General features: G+C 46.9%; 1 protein-coding gene and 1 long non-coding RNA gene across 2 annotated transcripts in view; both read left to right on the forward strand.

Moving 5' to 3' along the window:
* LOC119389950 (transducin beta-like protein 2) overlaps window positions 1-19,265 on the forward strand; it is a 285,922-nt gene that overhangs the window by 19,144 nt on the left and 247,513 nt on the right. The window lies entirely within an intron of this gene.
* LOC119389951 (uncharacterized) lies at window positions 9,311-10,743 on the forward strand. Its single transcript, XR_005183193.1, has 2 exons — window positions 9,311-9,400; window positions 10,240-10,743. It is a non-coding gene; the product is annotated as an uncharacterized LOC119389951 (long non-coding RNA).

The following is a 19,265-nucleotide window of genomic DNA, read 5'->3' on the forward strand; positions in this document are numbered from 1 at the left end:
GGCAGCGTGGTGTTCTTATCCGCGTGCTTGGAATAGTGTTACAAAAAAGCACGATAAACGGACACAGCCATCGCTGGAAATCTGAGCTTGCGCAGGGTTGATCAAACTGGCCGGGGGACGAGCGCAGGCCACGTTCGGATCCGCCCGGAACTCCTAAGCAGCTTTTGACACAGTGGGTGATTCTTGCGTCATGCCGTAGTCTATTGTAGACGATGACATGACGAATAGACTGTGCTAATTAGACAATGCCCTGGTATATCTGTCATAGCGGGTTATTTGACGAGAACAGCTTTGTCTAGCTTTTTTTCCGCATTGCTTGTGATAACGTAGGCGAGCAATGTTTGCTCGAGGCAGGTATACACCGATATCGGACAATGGCATTCCAAGAATTATCAGCAACAAGCCGATGACGGTCTGATGGACAAAATCCTCCACCTCCACCAAATGTCACGTGGTCTATTCACGTACAAACGTGAAGGAACGACGAGGGACGTCAAGGGTCCAAAATTCAAGCAAGCGCAAGCTCGGGTCGCGTGGCTACCACTAACGCTGTGGCTTGCTTTCTTGGCTGCCTCGTCGTCGTCTGTATTGTTCACTACAACTAATATGAAATGTACTTTATTGTGGGGGGGGGGGGGGGGGGGGGGGGGGGCAACGCGTGCTTCGTTTGCCTTATGAAATGTGAAGCATTTCTTAGCGAACCTTTGGAACTTTGAGCGTTTCTATTTACGTATCTGTCTATCTATCTATCTAGCCGCCTACGTCTGGGTGCTCTCATGATCGCCTCCTTAACTTGGTGTCGACCAAAATTGGCATGGGAGGATAAGAGGTTTTAGCGAATATGATTGTCAGGTCATGACATCAATAACGTGAAAATTCTGTCGCGTACGTCGTCAAACCCTTTCCACTAGACACGTGTGGCACATACCCGTTTATCACGGGCCGCGGTGTATGGGTGTGCGCCACAGGTGATTGACAGTTTATATCTACCCAGGAACGGCGAGAACAGACATTGGTAACTGAAATGCTAGAGCGTTAAGGAGAACCAACACCGGCAGCGTTGACTCGACGAATGGAAAGAATGAAAATTAGGATCCCAGCAGGAATCGAACCCGAGCATTCTGCGTAGCAATAAGGTATTCTACGACTGAGCCATACCAGGTCTATAAACTGGTTTGGAAAAACAGCCGCAGGGCAATATCGGTGCAACGTCAATTGTGGTTTTGGTGCTTGCTATCTAATTTTACAAGAAAGCAATAAATACTACATATGTACTCCTACGATACAGGCGTCATATCAGATTAACGTCTGTGGTTCCAGTCTTGGCTCCGCTTTTATAGCAGTCTAATAAACATTACGTTTGTATTCCTGTGATTCAGCAAGCTATGTTGAAGCATTGCTCGACCCCGGTGCACTTCGTCCGCCGGAACGACGCAGTGTCCTCTTCATTTCTTACGAGGCTGGGTGATGGCCTCATGCTGCCCGAGGATGGTGCCAGATTGATTGACAGCCGCTTTGTAGACTAGGCTACGTAGGCCACATAAGCGCAGGTATCCAGGAATTCCAACAGCTCTACTATACCACATACTTCTCTACACATGGACCCCTCATCAGCACAATCACGACCGGATCCTATAACAAGTCATGACCAGTTGCTGGTGCTCACTGATCAGGGGGATGATGCCCTTCTTCAAGAACTGTCAAAAACTTCCACACATGCACACGGGTTCGCGAAACGTGCGTGCGTTCACGGGACACGTATAAGCACTACATGTCAGCTTACCGCTTCTGGTGTTGGTAATACCCGCGTTGCCATTGGCAGCGTTACCCAACCGTAAACAACTGGTTATATAACACATATGCGGCTCTTCAACATATATGTGTGCGTATAAAATTTATACAAATCTTTAGCGTCATTTTGTAACGTGTCGCTGAGTAAAAAAAAAAATTACGCCACTGTCACCTTCCCGCCGCATGCTTCGCACAACATCGACTCCCATGGTACGTTGGATCTGCCGAATTTTTTATGTATATGAATCGTACTGACAGAATGCCTGTTCCCTGCCACGGTGGTTATGGCGCTCGACTGCTGACCCGAAGGTCGCGGGATCGAATCCCGCCCGCAGCGGCTGCATTTTCGATGGAGGCGAAAATGTTTGAGGCCCGTGTACCTAGATTTAGGTGCACATTAAAGAACCCCATGTGGTCGAAATTTCCGGAGCCCTCCACTATACGGCGTCTCTCGTAATCGTATCGTGGTATTGGGACGTTAAACCCCAGATAATATTATTATGACAGAATGTGTGTTTCGACTTTTTTTTTACTCTATTTTATACCTGCCGACACTCGCAGCGCAACGAAGTGTGCGCAAGAAAACAGATGTTACGTCTTTTGTTTTTGTTTTTCTTTTATTTTTGTAAGAAGTGCGTGGCGTATATCGTCATGTACAAAACCGTCTCCTTAAATCTGTTAAAAACAAAACATAGATAAAAAAAGACGAGTTGCCGTGTAAGGTGTTCCGGAAGACCCAGAAAACTCTAGTAATAATTGGTTGTTTGCTTAGGAAAATATATAAATAAAGAGAATAATAATAATATCATGTTTTACGTGCCAGAACCACGATATGATTATGAGGCACGCCGTAGTGGAGGGCTCCGGAAGTTTCTACCATCTGTTGTTCTTTAACGTGCACTGGCATCGCACAGCTAGCACGCGGGCCTCCATCGAAATGCGACCGCCGCGATCGAACCCGCGACTTTCGGGTGAGTAGCCCAGCACCGTAACCACTGTACCACCGAGGCGGACTATAAAGAGAAAGAAAATGAAAATTTACTGCTGATCGCACTGTAACTGTGTAGCTGACATTCGAACGACGGTCAGCGTGGTTGGGGGGGATTATTAAAAGGAAGAAGGAAATGAAAATGAAAATTGGGTGTGAAGTGCACGATAACTGTCTCTCAAGTGAGGGATAGTAAAAGAGAGAAAAAGAGGGGGGGGGGGACTGTTTACATACGTAAAGAGCTCACAAAGAGGAGTGTTAAGAGTTCCTTGCCGCTCTTATACGCGTATAATAGCCGTTTACGAGTCACGTTTGTTTTGGTGTTTCCTCTCAAAGCATTTACCTTCCACCGACGAGGAAGCGAATGCTTGAAACGGCAGCGGCCGGTGACACAGAGCTTGTTCAAAACACAAAGAAGAGCGCCAGGTTTTTTTTTTACTTCGAGTGAACTCGTTCGCCCGCTTCGCTTCAAGGGATGCAGCTGAATGCTTTGAAAATAAACACGTCACGGATGTGATTCGTCAAACGTCATGCGCGGCAGCACGTGACTTCAGGAATATAAGGATGAAAGCAAGAACGAAAGAAAGAAATACTTGAGGACGCCCGCCGACAACAGCAACACATTTCCCTACGAGATCTGTGTACCTATGTAAATTATCCGCCCCCCCTCCCCCCCCCCCCCCCCCCCCCACACACACACACACTTCCCGTACTCCTCTCTCATCGATTGATGACCGCCGTTCATGTGCCAGTCACTCGAGCTAGACACGCAGTACCAATTTTGCTTTCCTTCCTTCCTTCCTTCCTTCCTTCCTTCCTTCCTTCCTTCCTTCCTTCCTTCCTTCCTTCCTTCCTTCCTTCCTTCCTTCCTTCCTTCCTTCCTTCCTTCCCTTCCTTCCTTCCTTCTGTATATATTTCCTCAAATAATAATCATAATTGCTGGGGTTTCACGTCCCGAAACCGCGATATGATTATGAAAGATGCCGTAGTGGAGGGCTCCGGAAATTTCGACCACCTGGGGCTCTTTAACGTGCACCTAAACGTAAACACACGCATTTTGCCTCCATCGAAACTCGGCCGCAGCGGCCGGGGTTCGATCCCGCGATTTTCGGGTCAGCATTGGAGCACCATAACAGCCAGACCACCGCGGCGGGTCATATATTTGCTCAAATAACCGATCGCTTAACTATTTAACTTAGAGCTCTGCGCGTTGAGCAGCAGCATATATAGTATAGTGTTGAGTAGCATTTGTAGCGAAACATAACCGCGGAACACAAACTCGACATCTCAGAATCGGCGTCCAGATTTCAGTCATTCTAGATAGCAGTATCGACATGTTTCTCGAATGCTGGCGTCAAAACCCCTTCAGAAGTGACCCATATACGATATACGGGAAAGGTCTTCTTTCAAATGGCGACGTTCAGTGTAAATGGACGTCATTGACAATGACGTCCAACGGGTACATTGGGCATCATACGGAGAGGTCTTCGTCCTACAGTGAATATAAAATATGCTGACAATGATGATGATGATAATAATAATGAATTGTCCACGTGTTCGGGAAGTGCAGCTTCGGTAACACAAGCCAGGCGTGTGTATTGTAGCTCGATCCTCGAGGCCTTCGGAGTGGTGCATTGCCGCTTGCGGCCTGAATGTCCAACGAGACGGAATGTACAACGAGACTGAATGTCCAATAGTGGACATTCAGTCTCGTTGGACATTTCGTCTCGTTGGACATTCCGTCTCGGTTGGACATTCAGTCTCGTTGGACATACAGTCTCGTTGGACATTCCGTCTCGGTTGGACATTCAGTCTCGTTGGACATTTCGTCTCGTTGGACATTCAGTCTCGGTTGGACATTCCGTCTCGTTGGACATTCCGTCCCGGTCACAAATTTCACTTTTCCGTTTTCGTTCCACACACCCCAATATTTGCTGTGAAAATTTTCCGAATGTGCCCTAACACCTAACATTTGCGACGTGCGTGAAAATTCGTTTCGTCGTGATAGGACGTGGCGCTGAGACTGCGTATTACGCACGGCAAGGATATATATATATATACATATATATATATATATATATATATATATATATATATATATATATATATAATATATATATATATATAGATATATATATATATATATATAGAGAGAGAGAGAGAGAGAGAGAGAGAGAGAGAGAGAAAGCGCAAAGACACGAGGGAACAAAATAGGAAACAAGACGCAAAAAAGAAGTATTTAAAAATAAGAAAAAATATTTAAAGAGCTCCCTCTTGCACTCGTTTGCTCGTGTTCATATAACTTGATGCCTTTTCAACAAATCGAGTTGAAAGTTTGCGCTTTTCATGCTTTTGTTATGTGCGTCCTCCCTAAAAATATGTACCTGTAACTTTACCACAGTTTAACAATTATGCAAAACCAAATAGCCCGGTACCTCACCTTGTTGAGTAATCGATTAGCTTTCAGTTTTTTCTCGGTAATCCGTTAGTTTTTTTAAAAAGGTAATTGTAATCGCTGACGCTCTTTAACTGTAATGCGTACAAGTCTGTTCCCGACCGAGTTTTTTTTTTTCACTTGAGCTTCACAGCACTAATATCGACATCATTGGAAGAGTAATAGAAGAGCTCGTGTTCAGGCCGGTTCTGAAAAGTCCTCAAATTATTTTAAACATCATAAAAACGGTTTTATTGTCGCCAACGATTACCTGTATGCTATGTGTTGTAATGAAAAATTATTCACGCGGAGCACTGCAAAACGCGAGTAAGATTGGCTACTTCGGCAATAAGCTCAGGAAAAATGAGCAGTTCGCAGCGGATGGCCTGATGCTCTCTTGACTGGCCCGGTGCAGCGGAGGTGTAGGTCACCGCTCATTGCACGTCACTCTAATGTGGTGTGACGTCACTAAAACTTTCATTACGCTTCCTACACAGTGACGTCGGTGTCAGACGCGCTAGCGATGGGTCTCGATCGCGAGAATGAGTATTTATACAGACTTTGGAAGTGAATTCAAATATATTCTAAACGTTTGCTGCGTGCAATACATCGTGCTGAGCGTCCTTGCTTACAGAGAAAGCCTACAGCAGGCTTTTTATAGCCTCAAAATTTGGTGACACCACCTCTTTAACGGCATGGTCTTTCCTAGACCGGCCTGCAGTTCTCTTGTAGCCGAAATGCCATGACATGTTTCCATCAAGCTAGTCAAAACTAAAACTGATATCCCACACTCAGCATGCTTCATAATCATTTCGTTGTTCTGGCGCGTGAAACCCAGGAATTTAATTTTAAAGGAAAATTTCCTCCCTAGCTTCTTCGACCCGCATTCTTTAAGAGGAAAGAAGAATTGTTCTAGGGGCTCGTAGAAAAGCCAACAATCAAGCCAAGGAAAGCATAGGTACGTTATTTGTTGATCTTTTTAACTGTAGTGTAATGAATGTGACCTAAATTGAAAGGACTTAAATGGGACGAAAAAGCACACTTTCTTTCGGTGGGTTTCGAACCCACAACTTTCGCATTACGCGTCTGATGCTCTAACAATTAAGCTACGACGGAGGGCGCTCCCTCGTCCACATTGTTGGGTATTTACGTGAGCTTGATCCCGGGAGGGTTAGCAAGCGCAAATCGCCGCCGTAATTATAAGGTTGCGGGTTCGGATCCCACCGATGGAAAGGGTGTTTTTTCGTCTACTTGGATTCCTTTGCATATGGGTTTTAATTATTACATCGAAGTTAAAAAAAGCAACAAATAATGTCCCCAATGTTTTATTTGGCTTAATTGGCTGTTGGTTTTCTAACAAATAACTGAGTCTCTCGAACTATTCTTCTTTCGCACTTTCATAGCAAGGGATTCGTCCTGCCTCGTGACGCTTTCTGGCAAAAATAGTGTTTCACACTCGCCGCCTTAGCTACGAGTGGCGCTGGCAACACTCTCAGGGATTAAACGCAGATAGATACCGCACAGAGTGGACGAGGGAGCGCCCTCTATCGTAATCCTTTAAGGGGCTGTGATGTCCGATTCATGACAAAGATAAACAGGAACAGCAAAGTATGCAAACAACCAAAATAAAGCATTAAAGTAACATATTCAATATACATATGAAAACTAAAAAATACAAAATAGAAATAAAACTAACAGAATTTGAAATTATGGTAAATGCAGGAAAGCGAATACGGAAACAAAAATACGACGCCCGACGCCACAGTCAATATTTGGAAAACACACACAAAAAATGCGATCTTCCGTTAGGCTATCTTAACCCAATGAATCAGTTGTCCTGAGAAATTTCAAACGAGGACTCTTCTAAATTGGACATTCCGTCTCGTTGGACATTCAGTCTCGTTGGACATTCCGTCTCGGTTGTACATTCCGTCTCGTTGGACATTCCGTCTCGTTGTACATTCCGTCTCGGTTGGACATTCAGTGTCGTTGGACATTCAGTCTCGATGGACATTCCGTCTCGGTTGGACATTCCGTCTCGTTGGACATTCAGTCTCGCCGGTCACGTGACCCATTGGACATTCAGTCTCGTTGTACATTCCGTCTCGTTGGACATTCAGGCTCTGAATCGTGCATTGCCTACCTTGCTAAGCGCGCGCGCTGAAGGTCATTCGCTGCTCTTCTCTCCTAACTTAATGCACTGTGCATTGGCAGATTCTTAAACATAAGTAAATAAATAAACCAGCGTGCTCGAACGCATTGTGACGGAGGTCAGTGGCGATGCGCGACGCAAGCATTAAACAAAAAGCTACGTGACTGTCTTTTTTTCTTACGATCATCATTAATATCGGCAGAGGAAAAACCTATTCTCCCTTGTTGGAAATTTCGGAATGTATAATTAACTTTTTTTTGTGCCCTTTGAAGCGGGGATCGGGTTATTTTCACGAGGAAGGGCAGCGTGACACCTTGGATGTAGATACTCGCCGCGTGTACGTGCCAGGCACCGAACACGGCGATGACGCCGCGCGGGAATAAATTAGCGAAGGGACGACAAGCACGACGGTGCGTGTGCTCCTCGACGAAAAGTTTTTAATCGGTGCTGCGCACCGACTTCACAGGCAGGCAGGCAGGCAGGCAGGCAGGCAGGCAGGCAGGCAGGCAGGCAGGCAGGCAGGCAGGCAAAGAACTTTATTATTATCCGGAGGCGGCGCTCGACCCCCTTTAGGGGGTGACACCGGTGGGCCACTCCCACGACGGGACGGGGTGGTTAAACTCTACGGCCATGTCGCGGGCCCTCTGGATGGCCTTAAGCTGGTCTCCTTTGTCTTGGCTAGTGAGCAGATGGTTCCAGTCCGCCTCCGTAGAGGGAGACTCGCTGCTCCCGCGCAACGCAGGGCATTGCCACAGCATGTGTTGTAAGGTGCATTTTGGGTGGCCACAGCGCGGGCACCCCGGCTCTATGCCATCCATGTACTTGGAACATTTTAAAGGCGATGCATACGCCTCCGTCTGTAACAAACGTAGAGTGATTGATTGAGCCCTGTTTAAGTGTGGGTGCGGGAGTGGGTACCTCCGCCTCTCCAACTGGTAATGTTTGCAGATTTCATTAAATGTTAACAACGGATCTCTGAAGTACCAAGTAACGTCCTCAGCCTCCGATTGGTTCTCCCCGACGTGGAATGTGAGACCTCGCGCCCGGGAGTGAGCCAATTCGTTGGCATTGAGGATGGTTCCGTGTACGTGTCGGCCAACGTGTGCCGGGAACCAGATGATGTGCTTTTTGTCTGACCAATTGGCAGCAGAGAGAACGCGCGCTGCTTCCCGACAAACCGAGCCCGTCATGAAAGCCCGTGCGGCTACGCGCGAATCTGTGTAAATGGCGGTGCGGTCGGTGGCAGCGAGAGCTAATGCCACAGCGACCTGCTCGGCGCGATCAGCAGTTTATAAACATATATGAAGCAGGGAGCATGTGAAGCAGGCGTGTGGGTTTATGCAGTGTACAACGGAGTCTCATTTCACGCAGTCGCATTCATGTCTATTCGCACTCCTAGGTCCTCACTCACGTTCGCACTCACGTGTTCTCACTCACTCGCCCATTCATCACTAACTCGCACACTCGTCTCACCGAGGATCACTCACTCACTCACTCACTCACTCACTCACTCACTCACTCACTCACTCACTCACTCACTCACTCACTCACTCACTCACTCACTCACTCACTCACTCACTCACTCACTCACTCACTCACTCACTCACTCACTCACTCACTCACTCACTCACTCACTCACTCCTTTTGAATTGAGTATGAGTGAGTATGCTGACATCAGGCCCGTAGCCAAAGGGGGGGGGGGGGGGGGGGGCTAGCCCCCCCCCCCCCGAAATTTTGGTGAGGTACGTGTTTTTACCAAAAATAACTAATAAAATTAGGTGTTTTTCTCAAATAGTCAAGGTTTTCAGCAAGTGCCCCCCCCCCCCCCTTCCGGTAAAAATTCCTGGCTGCGGGCCTGGCTGACATATGGTTGTGGGTCACTTCCGGATAGATGTAAGAGCGGCACTTCTTGATCCCCTTTTCTTTACTTTTTTGCGAGTATCAAAAACATATGTATTTTTCTTGCCAACGCCGAAACTGAAAACTGATTGCAGTGGGCATGCAGCGAGCTCAGGGAGCTGGTGGAATCGCGGATGTAAGCATTTTTATTATATTTGAGTCCCTGTTATTTCGGTGGCAAGCAGCACACATGCAGCCGCACTGCACATTGGAGTCCCTTAACGTGTTATCGCGCGGAAGAGAGAACGAAAAGTTTGCGAATGTGCTACGTAGATCGTAAAGACGTCAAAGTATTCCTTGCCTCATTGAAATATTTCGCAGTTATTTACCCACGCGATGTGGTTTAGATGACCCATGACCCCGGGAGCGTCAGCCTCAAACTTGTGCGTCAAAACGCCGCCGCGAAGAAAGACATCCTCGCGCTGTTATTGTTTCTCGGTATTCTCCGAACTCCTTTTGCTCATCTCTTTTTATTATTTTTTTATTTTCTTAAAATCAAAGCGGGAGATGTGTCTAGAGTCAGCCGCGTTCAATGGGATGACAGAGAGTGCGTCAATCGAAGCGAAGACGTCGCTGTTGTTTTATTTTTTCGAGATCGTTCAACGCAAGCAATTGACGCCGGTGGGGACGAGATAAACAAAGGAGAAGAATGTATCTTTCGCAGTCTACTGCGCATACCGAGGCATTTAACCTCCTGCGTCGGGCACGTTGTCCTTTGCGTAAAGCACAGATGCGTTGCTTTCCTTTTTTTTGCTCGGGGGCGGGGGGGGGGGGGGGGGGGGGCTCCTCTGGTGCGATATTCAGTAAATGCATGAGACAATCGTGTTCATGTCGAAGTGTTCTACACACATTACCAGAAAGTGTGGTAGAGTGTTTATGGGATCTGGAAGAAGCATAGCCGTTCAAGCGGCATGTACGGGAATACTAAAAATGTACGTCCATGAATTTGTCTAAACTTTATCTCTGTATTTTCAGACGGCTCTCCCGCCTTGCGAATCGGCCATCTTCTATACGTAATATAAGGTGACGTCCAAATGTCACGCTCAGCAGCGGCTGCCCCGGAAAAGCGAAGGCGAATCTCGCAGGCCATGATTTTATTCACTACCGGCACCGGAAGCGATTGTGGGATCCGAATACACGTCACATTCGCCACGTTTTTTTTTTGAAAAAACGAAAGCGAATCTCGGAGGTCACAATTTCATCCACTACCGGCGCCGGAAGCGATTGTGGGACGCGAAAACACGTCACGTTCGCCATGTTCCTTAAAAAAAAAAAACGAAAACGAATATCAAAGGCCACGATTTTATTTACTGTTGATACAGGAAGTGATTGTGGGAGCTGAAAACAAAACACATTCGTCGTGATTTTTGGATATTCCTGTATTGCGCAGTGTTATTGCCTTTCGCGTTTAAAAAAAAAAAAAGAAACTCGAATGCTTCGAAATTTCGTACAATAAAGGAACATTAACACGTACTAAGATATGTAACTAACAGGTGATAGTCTATTACGTGACGGAAGACACCAGATCTATGAAATGTAGAGGCCTGTCAAAGACATATTGGGCTTAAGTGGCAGGGTCTGGCAGACAGGTCTGAGTCATGCATGTTTTAACATTAAGATCTACTAAGAAAACAACAAAACATAGATCCTCACCACACTCTATAATCACTAACAAGACAGGACATATCCATGCACTAAACATAATTAACTTAACGATCCCTAGTTTCTTCTACTAATTTCTCTATAAATTCCGTGGTATTTATATTAGTCAGGGGGCTGTAAAACGATTAAGAGATCAGCAAATTTACTTATCGGTCTTTTAACCGTTTACAATAGTTATAAGTATTGTAAACATGAGATAGACACTCGCCCGCTTCGATGCTATTTTGCATTGTCATGTATGGTTTGAATATCCGCGTCTGTGCGGAATATCCGCTGCATTAAACCCGCATTCCATGCGTTTCACGTCCAGGTGTATTATTTGAATGTCGTAATAATCAGAACATCGCGCGTGGTCCCAAGCATCATGACAACGCCTGAACGAAGCACACCAATCATGTTTCCTTATTTGGAAAGATCAAAATGCACTGCAGTATACAGTTTTGATTATACGTAGCTCCTATCGACAAAAGTGTTTTTTTTTTTTTTGAAATTCGCGCAATTTACCAAGTAAAGGTCACGCAGTCCCTTATGCATTCACTAAAGACGACTGAAAGGCGAAATCCATCTTCTTCTTTTTCTTCTTCTTTCTCTTCGCAACCGATTGTATTGATCCCATCCCCGCGTCGTTTTACGCTGCCTCCGGGATTGGAAGCGTTGCGAGCTTTCTGCACTTCACATCGTCTTGCAGTGCCTCCGGGATCTGCCCTCATATGGCTAAGCGACGATATCATGTGATGACGTATCATGCGACGTCATAGTGACATAACGATGACGTCATCACACGATGATTTTTTTTTACCCCTCACTTCGTATTGAAGCTGCCGCCGACGGTTACTTTTCGCGTTTGATGAGGCATCTGAGGCTTTCGCTTTAATAGTGGTCTTAGAAGAGTTACAAGGCAGCGCTTTCACAAGTCTAGTTTCAGTTTATTCATGCGCACACGCGAAGTATATATACATAATGCTGCTATGCGTACGAGGGCCTCAAAGGGTTAATAAACTTAGCCAACGTTCGGCGAGGAAATAATTATAGGACGACTGTACTCTGTGGCCTCATGCGAATGCTCGGATTACGCGCTTCTGTATGCTTGCACGGTTAAATGAGAAACGAACGGAGTAGCGGACATTGTAGCGAAGGGCTCTGTAGAGGAAGGTTTGGGGCATGCTTCGGCTGCGCTTTGCGAAGAACGTTTTCGTGTGTCATACGTGCGCAGGCAATGCGAATCGAAATCCTTACTTCTTCTTTTCTTTTTTTTTTTTCAAAAGGAAGATGCGGACAGAGAATATCGGGGATGATCCCAAGAAGCCCATGAGTGACTGGGTGACTGATAAGGGGCGACTCGAAAGAGGCAGGAAAGAACAGTGACACGCTGCGTTTGTATATAAACGAGAGATAGGTGGCAGAGGAAAACATTGTTTAAGCTCGTGCGGTAGGGTTAACTGAATTCCATTCGTCGAGAGATATCCGCCATAAAACCTCGTATCGCGCACGCGCGCGAGAGAGAGAGAGAATTTCAGAGAGAACTTCTTGGGTGAGTTCCTGCTTTGATTTACTGTGTCAACTTCTTTCTGACGCGAAGTGCATATCGTGAAAAGAAAACGCACGGAGAGAGAGAACTCGATATCGGATTGAGAGTGAGTCAAGACAAAGTTGTTGGTAACAGTGGATAGCCAAAATTAACCAACATTTGCTAGTGCCGATAGTATGCGAGAAAATCCAGTAGCTGGTGAAGGAAGGCCTCTACAGGGGTTAAAAAAAGAAAAAAAAAAGAAGGTTGAATTCGTACCCACCATCATATGCCGTTGTATAAAGTGGATGGAAGAGACCCAGGAACACGTTTGCTTAAATTTTTTTTATTAAAATATAGAGAAACCGCTGATTCCTTAAAAGAGAATTATCAAAGCAAGGATGGGACAACGCCTTACGCTTTGCATTCGTACACTAACTGTACCGCGCGTCTTTCCCGCCGTGATCGTCTAGTGGTTATGGTTCTTGACTGCCGAACCGAAGGTCGCGGGATCGATTCTGGGTCGCGGCGGCCGCATTTCGATGAAGGCATAATGCCGGAGGCCTGAGTGCTTAGATTTAGGTGCACCTTAACCCTTTAATGCCTGAATTATGAAAGCGCCGAAGAAAAAAAATTGTTTTTCATTTTTCAGCTTTTGATAGCAACCTTAACTTAAATCAGCGTTTGCATTATCCAAAATGCAACGTTAATGCATACTTTTAGGTATGTCGCGAATTCGCGACAACCGGCACTTAAGCCAATAGTAGCTCAATATGTTCATTGCAACGCAAGTGTGGCATCGCCGCATCAAAGAAGTGGATTTCTTCAGGGGGACGTAACTTGGCGTCATCATTGTTGTTAAATGCAAGTTTGACTTTATTTCCTCCTACCAATCACGTGACATCGTGTCGGCCACCCTGTGTGCCCTAGACTCCGCCGCCCAGTATAGCCGACTTCTTAAGAGCCGACAGAATGACATGAAGGTGACGGCACCGAGAAATAGATCTAGCTCACCACGATACAGAGCCAGCCCTTTGTTCAGATTTTCCGCGTCGCAAACAGATTGCTCTGCTGAACGATGTGTTACGTGAAGGTGTCATATAAATTGCTTGAAATATTCAATAGGAGCTCGGACAGTGTCACATTCAGGATGAGCGGTTTTCCAGTGTGGCACTTCCCGCTGTTCTTGACAGTCATTTTTTTCCACCGCACTGCATGTTTTAGACAGGCACTATCTTGGCTGGTCTACCACATCTTCGTCTTCATCCTCACTGCTCGATGAAGACACTCGTGCTTGTGCATGAGGATCGACATCGCCGTCTTCGCTGTCATTGAGACAGCTGTCGTCACTTTTATCTTCAGGTGGCAAGCGCATGCGAAGCCTTTTTTTTTTCCATAAAATGAGCGGAAGTCCATCATGAACATGTCATACCGGCAGTCATCACTGAATGACTCAAATGCCGGATGTCGCGAATTCGCGACATACCACAGAAGCGAGGATTGCGCAGGAAATAACGTACTTCAAAACAACGTGACATGTCGTGTGCAACCTCTTGTATGCGGACACATCGAAAAAATTTTATACGAGATGGAACTTACGTTCTCGCGCAGAAAACAACGAAGTAGTTTGAGTTGTTGCACGTGCTTCGCGTTCTCCGGCGTCTGATACACAACACTGGGTTCCAGCTTGCAATACCTTACATGCAATGGCGCTAGATGTCTCGTGCTGAAAGCTACGTTCGCCGCAAATACGTGACAGCCACCGTTGAAGGCATCAACGCGTTTCGTGTGTTACTTAATCGGCGTCTTTCGGTATGTCGCGAATTCGCGACAACCGGCAGTAAAGGGTTAAAGAACCCCAGGGGGTCGAAATGTCCGGAGCTCTCCACTACGGCGTCTTTCACAATCAAATCGTGGTTTTGGGACGTAAAACCCCAACAATGATTATTATTATTATAACACGCATCTTGCATTCTTAAACAGTGACCGACCCATCCGAACAGCCATGGATGCTCCCAGGAATGTTTACAAACACGTGGATTGATCTCCTTGAAGTCTGAACTGAACTGCGGTGTCTGTGTTTCGTTCTCTAGAACGTTTTACTATTAATAGAATGCTATACAAGGCTAATCCTAACACCCCAGTGAGTCACCCGCCGTGGCGTGGTAGACTTGAACTACGGCGAGCAGTTCAACGTCGTTCCCGACCGCGGCTGCAGCTGCATTTAGAGGGGAGAGAAATCAAAGAGAAAGAGAGAGAGAGAAACGCAAAAAAGAAGCCCTTCTGTACCGTTCTGTGAGCCTATTCCAGCATGAAATTTATAGAGTCATGAAGTACGGCGTTCCGCATGGTTTCCCGTACTGTGTACGGAAACGCCGCACCGAGTCAGCGCGCAGCTTTTTTTTATTTTTCTTTTTTTTCAGTCTGCAAGACCTTTATAGCTTCGTTGATCATCCCATCACATTACTGTACGTAGTGAGCAACCCGCGTGGCTCAAATGTTTAAAAAAAAAAAGGCTACGTTGTCTGCCGCGGTGTGGTATGTAGTGGTTACGGTGCTCGGCTGCCGACCCGAAAGTCGCGGGTTCGATCCCGGCCACAGCGGTCGCGATGCTATACAGGCCCATGTACTGTGCGATGTCAGTGCATGGTCGAAATGTCAGTGCATGGTCAGTACACCAGATGGTCGAAATTTCCGGATCCCTCCACCGTCGTGGTCGGCACGTAGCCAAAGGGCTGACCACGACGGTACGGTAATCCGGCACTACTAAAACACTGTTATAACTCAACGCCTGGATGTCGTAAACGCCGTGTTTTCTCGATAGAATGACGAGGCGTATAGAAACAACGGCGGGGTCCGCGTGCTCGCTGCAAAACGTGTTTAGAAAATTTGCTGTTTTTAAAGGCGCATTGTTGTTGGAAGCCGGTTGAATGAACTTCATTTCGTTCGCTTTGTAAAATGTTTTTTTCTTTTCTGTTTCATTTCTCTGTCAATTTTGCCTACCCTGTCATATGAACTTCGTGATTTTATCCTCTAGATTTATTTCGCGAAATATCTGGAAAGGAACCAGCACCATGTACGTAAAGCACTGCAAGGTTCTTAGGTTTTCTCATGTTCCCGTGTCCGAACGGAACTGACGCGAGAACGAGAGAACACTGTGGCGTCGACGCGACACTCCATAGCGTGTCGACTAGTGGCCGCTGTGTAACGCATCGAGTTCGTGTAAACACAGAACGATGCGCCAGGCTTGCGCTTACACTCTCGTATTTAATTAAAGTTCCAAACTACTTAAAAGAGCTGCGTGCTATAACAGTAGTCATCTATTATTATACGTGTAAGAAACGTGCCAGCATATTCACAATCAAACGAAACAGGCAAAGGAACGTGACGTGTTCTTCGTCAGTTTCGCGCTCCTTGTTGTCGAGTTATACGTCAACCTACCAAATCGCGCAGTTTGACGTTTTCCCGTGTTTACTAACTGCCCTTACGTCATCCTTCAGTGTAGAGTAGCCCTCCGGACGATTGACACGGTTCTTTCTGTCGTCAGTCACTTGTTTCTCTCTCTCTCTCGTACACACTGCGGACACGTGTCCTGACACTTCTTTGTGCTTTAGTTTACACCGGTGGTACGCATAAATCGAGACACTCAATGAGTAAGCGCGACGTCACGGGGACGTGAAGTCTATCACGCATTGTAACGAACTGGTCCGCCAACGTGTTTTATTTAGCCAAGGCGCATTAATCTGAGGTGACCTGTCATTTCAGGCGTAGTCACTGACGGAACCCGACCGCTGCTTAGCCTTAGTGATCCTATGAGGAACTGACGTGTTTCGGTATAATGACGCAATCGACGTATATACTGTCATCTTGTACAGCGAGACATTGGCACGCAACACCGAGCGGCGAAGGGTGGTCGACGAGAAGTCAGCTGGCTGGAGAGAAAGGGCGAAATATACCGGAACGCGCTTCCTTCCGTCCCACACCCGCCGCGTGGTGTTGTAGCGTGCGCCGGCCCACGTGTGCATACGCCCGTATCGATGCGTCACACGCGGCGGAGGGGCATGCTCTCGGCGTAGGCAAGTTGTAGCGAGCCGATATAAAGGGGAGGCGTGTTCGGTGGTGAGTCGGCGGCGCTCTCCTGGAAGACTGGGAGGCAATGCGCGTGAAACGGCCGGACGGCTTCCGGCCTGCCCTGTTGGCGACGGCGACGGGTTTGCTCACCGCTTGCGACGTCGTGCGTCGTCGGCACTCGGAAGGGGGCGCCGCTGTGGCGACGTCACACACTCTCGGTGTAAATCGCTGCCTGTTGAATGGTCCGGGCCGACTCGCTTGCGAGTTGGCGGGCTCGACCGTACAAGCGAGTGGAGGAACGATCGAGTGATTTCGACGAACTGAGGCGTTGGTGACCACGGAGCTTGGAAGAAACGGATTTTTATTAACGCGAAAGCCTTCGATGCCTCATCAAACGCGAAAATTGGCTTTTGGCGTCGGCGTCAACACGAGTGATGCAAGAAAAAAAAATCATTATCACGTGGTGACGTCACAATATAACCTCATCTTCACGTCGTACAGCACCGATGTCGGGACGTTATAATGACCTCACTGTGTAGTCACATGACGTGACGTGATGAAGTCATCACATCATGTCGTCGCTTGGTAAATGGTGGGCTGATCACGGAGGCAGTGCAAAATCAGGTGAGGTGTAGAAAGCTTGCGGTGCCTCCGATTCCGGAGGCAATACAAAACCACGTTAGGTGTAGAAAGCTTTCGAAGGTGGCGGGGAAGTCTTGTTTTCATTTTTTTTACTTGTCTTGTTCGCTACGGAGGGTCTTCCCGGGTGAATATCCCGGCATCGTATGTGCTGAGAGTGTACATATAGTTTCCGGACTTTGTTGCAGCATGGCACATGCCTTATCCTCTTGTAACTCTTTGCTTCCGTACGTATCCGTACACCCAGGAAGCGCAGTTCGGGTTTCGTGCAGCAGCGCGATGCCACTTGTATAATCAGGTCGATTTTTTCATCCCCTTGCGAATCTCTTTCTCTCTTTTGCCGCATCTGTAAGCGTCACGTGATCTTCCACGTTTTCCATCGTTCGCGCATCCCGTTTACTGTCTCCGTTCTTTAACTTTTGTTTCGAGGATTCGTGCTTGTATATTTAAGCTTTCCATCGCTCCACAATTGGTTGCATTGATAGAGATGCCTACAATATTTACTAGAGGGAACAATGGCGCTGCGATCGTTCAGCCAATATGGAAATGGTGGATAGTATACATGGATTTGCCTAGTCTTCGTGCTTGCGGCTTCGAACACACTTGTGGCTTTGTTTATTGTTGTGTTTTGAGTTTTGTTTCGGATAAAAGAATCGTTCGTTGTGAATCTCGTGAGCTTATTTGGATTGGTGAGCCTAAAAGGGTCAAGATGGCGACTGCTGAACTTTTTCAATAATTACCCGTTTTAAATATTTAAAACGCCACACGGAGTCGAAAGAATGAAGCTTCGGCAAATCCGCGTATTACCCGCCATTCCCATTCTGGCTGAAGCACCATGCGTTGCAGCTCCCGTTAGAAACTAGAGCCAGATTTCGCTCTAGCGTACGATTATGAAACTCTATGCAATGGTAAATCGCATAGTTTCTGTGTACAGTGCGTCCGGACGTCGCAGTCGCCATATTTGTGCGCCTAAAGCCGCAACAAATTTTCCATCGACAATATTCTGTACACGTGCGCAAAAAAATTCTGCATATTGTTTCTTCCCAATCGCTTAAACGGGCGAAGAAGACATGACGTCAACATCTTGATCCCCGGGCTCAGTTTCACCGCCTTGCCGTCTCTACAGGGCTTCTTAACAGCTCTAGCTTGCGTCTATGGGCGCCTGCGCATTTATGGAAGTTAGGGAGTTGGTACTCACGTGCACTGAACATGAACGCATTTACAGTGCTTCCCGATTCGACCTTTATACCGCGGAGTGCCATCTGCGCATGCGTCAAACGCGGCAGCGCGTGCGCACATGCTGCCCTTGCGAGCGTTTGTCTTAACGCGATATGGTTAAAGAGCTCATTTCGCAGAAGTCACGGTGTCCGCGGCGTCGTCGTCGTTGGTTGTGAGCGAAAAATCAGTGTTGTCCGTGAGCGAAGCTTCGAGATATATGCAAATAAATAAATAAATAAATAAATAAATAAATAAATAAATAAATAAATAAATAAATAAATAAATAAAAGTCTTCGGTCGGAGTGCGAATCGAACCCAGGCCTTCTGCGTGGCAAGCAGCTGTTCTACCACGGAGCCACGGCAGTGCTTGAAACTGCTTCTTAAAAAAAAACCGCTATAATAATGTAATGTAGTAGGAGGAGTCTCGACGCATGTATAGTATTGCGTGGTAGAATCGTAGAATCTCGTCAGGCCTCAAAACACGTGAATTGTGCAATGAGTGGGTGGTTTAAAGCTGCCCACCCATTACAAAGTGCGCAGCTGCGCGTGCCGCCTTACGGCCGGGTAGTGGGTACTTCGCCAATTCGCAAAAGAAAGAATTATGGCGTAGTGGGCACTTCGCAACTATATTTTCAGTGGGCGTTCTATAGGATAGTTTGAAACGGCCGATGTTTCACAAATTCTACTGCCGCACGATTCATGGCCGGTCTCCCGTGGTGGGTTGAGCCATTCTTCTAGGAACCAAAAACAACCAACGAGCCAATCTTACGTTCACAAACGTTCCTTTTCTTGCGGCACGATTGAATGCGATGCGCACGGGGCCCTATTACGCTATCGCGTTCTACTCTGGAAGGCGAAGCTGAAGCATCCTTCTGGTTTTCGGTCGTCCGTTATGGACTATTTT

Source organism: Rhipicephalus sanguineus, chromosome 4 (assembly GCF_013339695.2).
Source record: "Rhipicephalus sanguineus isolate Rsan-2018 chromosome 4, BIME_Rsan_1.4, whole genome shotgun sequence".
NCBI lineage: Eukaryota > Metazoa > Arthropoda > Arachnida > Ixodida > Ixodidae > Rhipicephalus > Rhipicephalus sanguineus.